The sequence below is a fragment of the Papio anubis genome, chromosome 12 (assembly GCF_008728515.1).
Source record: "Papio anubis isolate 15944 chromosome 12, Panubis1.0, whole genome shotgun sequence".
Taxonomy (NCBI): Eukaryota; Metazoa; Chordata; class Mammalia; order Primates; family Cercopithecidae; genus Papio; species Papio anubis.
This window is the reverse complement of record NC_044987.1, coordinates 20956964-20967263: the sequence shown is the minus strand read 5'-3', so window position 1 is coordinate 20967263 and position 10300 is coordinate 20956964.

The window sequence follows — 10300 nt, the reverse complement described above, 5'->3', positions numbered from 1 at the left end:
CTTGGAGAGGGACTGTAGCTGCCTGTGTTATTTGGTTCTAAAAAGGAGAATTTATCCAATCCTGCTGTTTCTGATCATCCAGGAGGACAAGTGCACTGGTGGAATTTCTCCAAGGACTTTATATTAGTAGACTTAGGTGCAAGAAAATATCCCCTCAACCTTTAACAGAAGATAATGAATTATCTGTTCAATAATCTCTGATTCAAATAGGCAGAAATCATTGTGTGTTCCACTATTTGTCAATTTAACACCATCAGTAGAATCCCCACCAACCTGCCCTCTGTGAAGATGAAGGAATCGTAAACCATGAGAAGGCAAAGCAATATTACAAATCTTTTAAGGGCACTCTGGAAGGGCTGATGGATGAGACATATGAGAATATTAATTTTAAAAAGTGGTGAGGGCAGTCAAGGAGACACAATGTGAGCACAAAGGGATGTTCAAAAGCTAACAACAAAACAAGAAAACCCTAAATATTTAATAGATTAAAGTAAACTGAGGAGCAGGGAAGTCACTACTGAGAATCACATTGGAGATCTAGGATATCAAGGGAAATGCTTCAAGGAACAGAGCCAAGGCACAAAAACGAATTAATAAAAGAAAAAGATCATCAACTTGGAAAAAAATCTGGGCACCTAATAAGCAAAAAATAGAAGATTCAGAAGGAGAAGAGAGGAACGAATGAAGAAGACAATTTCTCCTGAGCTTCAGATAGACTTGAATTCGCAGATTGAAAGCATATAGAAAATTCAACTCAAGACTGATGAAAATAGATTCATACCTATAAATAACCTAGTGAAATTCCTAAAATATAATATTGAAACTTCTCATAGGGCGAAAAACACATTAGCAGTTTCCAAATTGGGTAGGTAGGGAGTAGGAAACATGCATGAAAGAGAATCAGACTAGTATAAGATTTCTCATTTGCAACGCTGCAATTAGAAGGCAGCAGAAATTAGCTGGGCATGGTGGCACACGCCTGTAGTCCCAGTTACTCAGGAGGCTGCTTGAGCCTGGGAAGTTGAGGTTGCAGTGAGCCATGATTGCACCACTGCACTCTAGCCTAGGAGACAGAGTGAGACCTTGTCTCGAAAAAAAGAAAGAAAGAGAGAGAGAGAGAGAAAGGAAGGAAGGAAGGAAGGAAGGAAGGAAGGAAGGAAGGAAGGAAGGAAGGCAGGCAGGCAGGCAGGCAGCAGAGTGACAACTGTTCTAGAAACCACCAAGGTTCATCTTGAGAGAGATAGATATGTGGAAGTATGCAAATAATGGAAAAATGATTTTAGTGTCATAGTAGAAGTTACCAGTGCAATTATGACTGTTAGGAATGGGAGCATAATCAACAACAAAATCAGAAAGCATAATAAAACATTACAATGAACAGGAATAAGAAAATAAGCAGAAATTCAACTAGACCAAATATATGAATATTCCTGCATTTGCCTTCCCGATATTCATTTCTCCCTTCTTCTGCTAACGTTACCCAGATGTTCTTTTCACTCAACAAACAATAATGCAGCACTTGCTATTGGTACCAGGTGCTTTTCTAGGTTTTTCACAAATATTAACTTTTTTAATCCTCCTAATAGTTCATTTTACTAAGAGGGACAAAAAGAAGGTGGAAATAGGCACTTGACCCAAGATGAACAAACTGTGAGCACTTTATTGAATGTTCTGCTTGAAATATTGTTAAAAAGATACTTTCTTGGCCGGGCACGGTGGCTCACGCCTGTAATCCCAGCACTTTCGGAGGCCAAGACGGGCAGATCACGAGGTCAGGAGATTGAGACCATCCTAGCTAACACGGTGAAACCCCGTCTCTACTAAAAATACAAAAAAAATTAGCCTGGCATGGTGGCGGGCGCCTGTAGTCCCAGCTACTCGGGAGGCTGAGGCAGGAGAATGGTGCGAACCCGGGAGGCGGAGCTTGCAGTGAGCCGAGATTGCGCCACTGCACTCCAGCCTGGGCGACAGAGCGAGACTCCATCTAAAAAAAAAAAAAAAAAAAAAAAAAGATACTTAGATACTTTCTTTTCTCCCCTGGGATTCCTAAGCAGATGAAATCTAAGGCTGGACTTGCTGGTGATCAATCTTCAATCTTTGCTTTCCCACAGGGAGAACTTGTCTGTGTCTGAAGCTAGAAGAGGAAGATATCTAAACTTCAAATATATCCCTGATGGTATCACTTAAGCACTTGGGTTCAGCCTTGCCTGGTTCCACCTTTTGGACTTTCCATATTTCAGGCACCAATTACTGCTTTTGGTTAAAAGTTGGGTTCATCATTTGCAACAGTAGTCTTGACTATATTGTCAGCGAAATTAGAGAAAAGTAAAAAGAAGAAAATGACAACAGAAAATAAACTGCAAATGTAAAAAACATTTAAAATAAGTAATATGAAATAAAATGCACTGTGAAAACAATAATATGAAATGTAACACACTAAATGTAAATCGCCTAAATTTTCCTATTAAAATACGGAGATTTTAAGACTGAATTTTAAAATACATTCAGTTAAATTTTGATGAATAAATATGCAGAAAATATGATGACAAAGAAAATTTGAAATGGTTGAAAATAAAATATCAGGCAAATACAAGCAAAAAGAAAGGCAGTCATGGCAACAATAATATCAAATAAAATGGAATTAAGATCTGGGACAAAAACAGAACAGTTATAATGATAAAAGGCATAGTCCATGAAGAAGATATAATAATCATTAAGTTACTGGTACAAACAACATAGCAGTCAAATCTGAAAAATTTTTTAACTCCTATAATAATAAGAAAAACTAAAATAATGGAATATTTTAAAATATTTATTTTAAATTTGATAGACCAAGTAGAAAAAAAGTAACAACGATAAAAAGGATTTGAATAATATAATCAAAGGATTTGACAGTTCTAGATACATAAAACATACATTATTTTATGTCAGTTGAAAATTTGCGAAAGTGCATCATGTACTTGGGACAAAGAAAAGCTTAACAAATTCCCAAAATACCTTATAGCAGACCACACACTCAGAAAATCAACTATTAGAAATCTGAAAATCAACAATTAAAAAACTTCCCCTTCTAAGCCAAAACACCTAACAATATAACAACTACTTGAAAGCAAGGAACACTTTTGTGTTTATAATTTCAAATATATCTAGTTGCTTCCTTAAATAATGATTGTATTTACATTTTAAATAAATAATGCTACATATCAAAATTTATCCAGCACAGCTAAATTCATACTCCCAGAAATTTAGTCTTAAATCTCTCCTTTTATTGTTAATTAAAATAAATAATAAATTGGTTAACTGTTAAATTCTAAAAATTAGGATGTGTGATAACAAAATAAACCAAAAGAGACTAAAAAAGATATTTTAAAAAGATAAATGTTTAAATTAATGTAATGGAAAACAACAATGGAAATAAGAAGAGTAAACAAAGCCCAAAAGCTTGTTTTTAAGGAAAAAAAAAACATGAAACAGAATATCTCTGTGTAGATTAAGGAAAAAAGAAAATATATATATATATATATATATACACACACACAATATTGGGAATGAGAAGGGGATATAATCACAGATATGCAAGATATGTAATAATATTATGAGCAATAAATGTGAAACTCTAAAGGAAATGATGATTTTTCTGGTCAAATAATAACTATCAGGCCAGGTGCAATAGCTCATGCCTATAGTTCCAGCACCTTCAGAGGCCAAGGTGGGAGGATCACTTGAACCCAGGAATTTCAGATCAGCCTGGGCAACATAGTGAGACCCTGTCTTTAAAAAAAAATTTTTTTTAATTAGCCAGGCATGACGATATCTGCCTTTAGTCTCAGCTACTCAGGATGCTGGACCAGAGAATGACTTGAGCCCAGAAGTTTGAGGTTACAGAAAAGCACCAGATATTTGTGGAAAAAATACTAAAAACTCAATGATATTATAGGGAAAGAGAAAAAGATGAATATATTTAACTATATAAGAATTTTTTCCCTAGATTGTAACAAAGACGTTTGTAACAAAGACAATATGTGCAAAGTGAAAAAGAAATGATACAGGGAAGACATCTAGAATGATATGTTAAAGAGCTAATGTCCTTAACAGGCAAAGAGGTCTTACAAGCTGATAAGATAGACCAACAGTCAAATATAAACATGGGCAAATGATAAGAACTGGCAATTCACAGAAGAGAAAATTAGATGACCAATAAACTTTCAATCTCATTGTGTTATGGAAATGCAAATTAAAGTGGGTATGAGACATCGCTTTCACTCATTAGATGGGCAAAATGTAAATATATTTGTATTTGATATATAATATAAATTATATAAATATAATATGTTATGTAAATTTAATATAATATTAAATATACTTTTTTCTGATACCGTCATCTGTTTTCAAATCTCAAATTACTCTGTAAACTTTGGCAAATCACTATTCTTTCTGTGTGTAAATATCCTCATCTGTAAAATAAGGGTAGAAGTAATGCCTACTTCACAGGATTGTTTGAGGAACAAAAAGCACTTAGAACAAGTAAAGTGCTGAGAACAGTGCACACAGAATAGGCAGCTAATAAAGTTAGCTCTCATTACTAACAACAGGCTAGGAAGTGGAGTGATGATCACTCTCATTCATTACTCATGGAGCTGTAAGTTTCTGCTAGCATTTTAGACAGTCAACTGGCAATATATATTAAAATTTTAAAATACACTTACATGGAGAATGAGGTCAGGAATTATCTGGAAAGGGGCATGAGCAAACTTTCTGAAATAATGGTAATGTTCTGTATCTTGATAAAAGTTTGGATTACACCCATGTTTGCATTTGTCAAAAGTCCCAATGTTTAATAAGATTTAAGCATTTTATTGTATGTAAATTTTAATCAAAAAAAAGTAATAAATATAAAAATCTGCTTAATGACACAATTGCTGAAATGCTTAGGGGGAATGTATACTGATGTCCAAATGTTATTCTGAAATGTATCACAAAATAAGTTGGTTTTATGGGTTGAATAGTCCCCTGCCGTGTCTCCTGCCAAAAAAAAAAAAAAATTCTTATGTTGAAGTTTTCACCTCCAGTACCTCATAAGCGACTTTGTTTGGAGATACAGTCTTTACACAGGTCATCAAGTTAAAACAAGGTCATTAGGATAAGCCCAAACCCAATAAGAAGAAATTTGGACACAGAGACAAACTTAGAAAGAAGATTGTGTGAAGAGATGCAGGGAAAAGATAGCCATCTACAGCCAATGCCAGATGCTGGGACAGATCTTGTTTTATAAGCCTCAGAAGGGACCAGCCCTGCTGGCCTCTTAAATTTGGGCTTCTAACCTCCAGAACTGAGACAATAAATTTCTATTTCTTAAGCTACCCAATTTATGGTACTTTGCTACAGCAGCCCTAGCAAACTCATGCAGCTAGTTTGATGGATGGTTAGAGGTTTAGATAGGTAGACAGATAAGTAATAAAGCAAGTTTAATAAAATGTTAATGATCGGTAGAATCAAGGTGCTGGGTTTATGAATGTTCGCTGTGAAATTCTTTCAACTTTGCTGCATGTTTGAAATGTTTTAAATGTTGGCAGGAAAAGAAAGCATTACAAAATGTTCTCTTAGAACAAAGAAAAGTCAACTCTTACAAACTGTTGCTCCTTTTCTAGAAGTTCCATGATTCTATCATTCCACAGAAGAAATCCAACACCTTCACATGAGCAACCAGCACAGCAACAATGGCATTTAACACGCACAGACGCAGCCTTACATCTTGACTCAGAAATTACACTTTGGAGACTCTTTTATAAAAATACAAATACCAGCCAGGCACGCTGGCTCACACCTGTAATTCCAGCACTTTGGGAGGCCGAGGTGGGTGGATCACCTGAGATCAAGAGTTCAAGACCAGCTTAACCAACATGGTGAAACTCCATCTCGACTGTGCAATACAAAATTACCTGGGTGTGGTGGGCAAATGCCCAATCCCAGGTACTTGGGAGGCTGAAGCAGGAGAATCACTTGAACCCAGGAGGTGGAGGTTACAGTGAGCCAATACTGTGCCACTGCACTCCACCCTGGGCAACAAGAGTGAAACTCTGTCTCAAAAATATATATATATATATAATATATATATATAAAATATATATATGTACATAAGTATGTATTTGCTTATTTCACTATTGTCTGTACTGACCAAAAGAAAAAGAAAAAAACTGGAAACCAAGTGACTATCCATTAGCAGAAGATTGGTTGACTAAATTGTGGTTCATTTATGAAATTCCATCTTGCTGTTGTTTGAATGAGTTAAACCTACTGTATATTGTTTGATCCACACTCTTAGCCACCGCCCAATACTGTGTCCCAACAAAACCCATATTAGAAAGAGTATTTCGCTTTTACAATCAAGGACTAATACAGACATAGTTTTAAAAGATGAAAGAAACAGGTCATCCCTCTGCTGAGACTCTTGCTATAGTCTAGTGGCCTTACTCTCCAGGCACATTCCTGCACCCCAGCCATTTAGAAGAGGGAGACTAGGCACCCAGGACTAGCCAGAACTGCCTTCTCCAAGGTCAGGCAGCAGAAACAAGGGAGGGCCCTGGAGTCAGGCCAGGTAGGCAAGCACAGGGGATAAAATGTCATCAGTTCTTCCTGACAGGTGAGCAGTGGTGGGAATAAAAGTGCAGATGGGATTTGGGTCCGGTGAAGAAACTAGGATTTGCTCATTGAAAACTCAGGTCATATGAGGCCAGCAGAACAAGGAACAGCAGTGGGTTAAGTGAGTAGGAAGACTTTGGAGCCAGAATAACCTCGGTTTGGAAATTCTGGTTGTTCCACAACCAGTGAGGCTAGGCAGCTGCCTCACCCTATTTTTGTCTTTTGTCAAATGGGAATAATGACATTTACCTCCTAGGTGTAATGAGAAGAGTACATGCAGTGATGAGTGTAAAATACACACTGTAGATGCTCAACAGTAACTGCCATCGTTATTCGCATCTGGGTATGTATCCATTCATAGCAGATGCCCAGTAATGGCCACCAGCATCAGCATCGTCACAGTGCTTTCCTCGGCTTCCCTGGAGACAAAAAGAGAGGGAGAAGCTTTCCTCTGCCCTCCTTGCTCCCTGCTCCATAACCCCGGAACCTCCTTCTGTTTCCTCTTTTATTATCTCTGCACGCAGCTGAGGAATGTAGCCTTTAAACAGCCTAAATGGCAGGAAGCCAAGGAAGGAACCATCACAAGAGTGTCCCGGTAATAACTGGCCTTGATTCATTAATGCAAATGGTTTGTGTGTGCACTGTGCCGATTAAGACATCAGGATTTGGGAACTAAGTTTAGTTATCTCTTCCAGGGCTAAGTTTTTACTGGTGTGTGTGTGTGAGAGAGAGAGATGGGGAAACAGAGACAGAGAAAACACACACACAGAAACAGAGACAAAGGCAGAGCCAGAGACAGAAGGAGGGAGAGAATACTCTTTTGTTTTACCCAAGAGTGGAACAAAGAGGGAGATAGTATCATGAAGTTCAAATGTCATTCACGAAAACCAGAAGGTGATTACCCTCATGTTCATGCAGATCAATCCTGTAGGTATTTAGATAGAAAATGCTCTGCTCTGATTAGCTATTTGGCTCAGTCGTCTAACTCTATTGTGTCATCTGAATCTGGTGGGATAGCTAGGCAGCAGGGGTGGTAGCAGTGGATTGGTAAATGTATAGAACCTGAGGATCAGAGGGTTATTTGTTCATTCCCTCCCAGACAGGGTGAGCCACAGTTACCTCCCAGACAGGAAGAAAGCCTCTTTTTAAAAGATCCTTGATACCCCTCTGATGCTGCTTGTCACTCGGACTCTTTCCAAAGAAAAGAAGTCTCCCAACTTTCTTGCTTACGTGCTCACCGCTCTCAGGATCAAGAAACTCTTCCCCTGAATTTCCATGGTGATTTTACTGCTGTGTTAAACATTCCTTCCTTGATAGAAGCAGAAAACAGGGACGTCCCTCTTCTTTGAATAAACTGTCCCTCACAGAACTGTAGGACATCTTTCTGTCTTCCATGAAAAATGTCCCAATCCCAGACTTCACAACTTTGCCCTCATCATAAACACACCTCTCTGTCCTGTCCCTGTCTCTTCCATCACCCTTCAGACCCACTAACACAGCAGAGATGACAGAATAGGCGAAAATAGGCAGCTTGCGTGCAGGATTAGAGTTGGGGTGATGTCTTCTGTTAACTGATGCTGAGTGCTGACTCTCCTGGTATCCACATGGGCCTTGGTCTTTGAGACTAACCTGATTCTTTTATCTCACCTGGTGTCCTGAACACCCTATTGTCTGCCTGTCATCTGTCTTTTCTTTACAGCCCTCACCTGTTTCCTCACCTGTCTATCACCTTTATTCCCTCACCTGTCTTCACCTTCAGGCCTCTGTTAGCAGCCACAGTGGCCCTGGTATGTAGTCACTGAAAATATCCCTCTCCTAGTAGGCTGGCCAGCCTCTTTCAGCTTCACCACTTCCCTCTCATCACTTCACACTAGGAAGCTGAAGTTAGTTTGGTTTTATCTCCCTTGGCAAAACTGTAGCTCCGTGACTCCATGATTCAAGGCAGCTGCCCTGGGTTGGCCTTCTCATTCTGTCTATTGCATAACAAGCTCCTTTGTTCCTGCCTGAGTGTCGACGTTGCTTAAATGTGACAATGCTCCCTTTGTTCTTCTCCTCCCAGTGCATCCGCGTCAGCGGTTCCACACCACACCACCGTGAAAACCAAATCAGCAGAGGCCGTCTGGAAACTGATGAGTGATGCCTCAGAAACTCACCCCAGATACTAAGGAGATGCCCATTATTGGCCCCTTCTTGGCTGTCTCAGAATTGCTTTAGGGCCTTGTCACTTTGTCAGTCACACAGGTAATGAGCTGTTAGGTCTCACCTACCTCAGCCGATTTCATGGTCATTTCTGGACTCACTTAACTCTCCCTAGCAATAGATTCCCAAGCAAGACAGTGACCTGAAGAGGTCATTGGATACATCTCCAGCTTCCAGGCTAACCAACTGCCTGTCCGCGGTCTAAGGTTACTGTTCCCTTCAACCTTTGTAAAGATCCCGGATGAAGGAGGTATTCTATTCCCATTTCACAGATGAAAAGAATAAGGCTTGGTGAGCACACGAGGCTAGGAAGAGGTGGCACTGGCCAGAAACCCAGATGGGGGGCCCTTTTCACTAGCTTATAATGGCCCTGCAGAATTAGGAAGAACAGTTTAAGACCATTTTCTCTTCTGCTTCCCAGCTACCCCTGACCAGGAGTAAGAGGGCTTGAAAGAGGGCCCTTGGTCTGAGAAGTAACTGAGTCCCATGATTTAATTCTGTGAAGCAGGGTTCCTTGTGGAATGAGGGCAGAAGGTAAGCACAGCTATTGTATTAGCAGCAAAACCCCAAGATGTTGCAGAGAGCACAGTCCCTGGAAGCCAGGGCTTTCCTCTCAATGTCCTAGTATGGGGGAAAGTGAATAGAAGCACTGGTGAAATACTAACTCACGAGTCTCCAGCCCAAGTTACAGCTCCCCATCGAGGTCTTCTAGACAGAGAATCAGCCCAGCAGAGGAGCCTGGAATTGCAGGTGATGATTCCAAGTCTCCCTTGCTAAAATTGCTGGCTTCCCACAGATTTGGATCCCACAACTTAGCTGCCTCACTCTGTGAGACGAGACTCCCTGAGTTTGGTTGGGAGCAGGTCCCCCTCCCTAAGCTAAAGAATTGGCAGGGGCAGTGATATACTTTGGATGTTTGGCCCTCCTCACCCCGCACCCCGACAATCTCATGCTGAAATATAATCCCCAATGTTGGAGATGGGGCCTGGTCAGAAGTGTTTGGATCATGGGAACGGACCCCTCATGAATGGCTTGGGCCATCCCGTTGGTGATAAGTGAGCTCTCACTCTGAGTTCATATGAGAACCGGTCTTTTTAAAGTGTGTGGCACCTTCCCACTCTACACACTCACTCTCTCTCCCTCCCATTTTTGCCAGGGGAGGTGACTGCTTTTGCTTCAGCTTCTGCCATGAGTAAAAGCTTCCTGAGACCTCTCCAGAAGCAGATGCCAGCACCATGCTTCCTGCACAGCTTACAGCACCATGAGCCAATTAAACCTCTTTTCTTATAAATTACCCAGTCTCTGATATTTCTTTATAGCAACACAAGCACAGTCTAATACAGGGGGTTACCTCCCCCATTTTCACCTCCAGCTCCCTAACATAACTGTTGATGTCTTGATGGAACATGCAGGTTTGGGGGCTGGTTAGGCTGGTAGGTCTTTTTGTTTCCTTTTTTGTTTT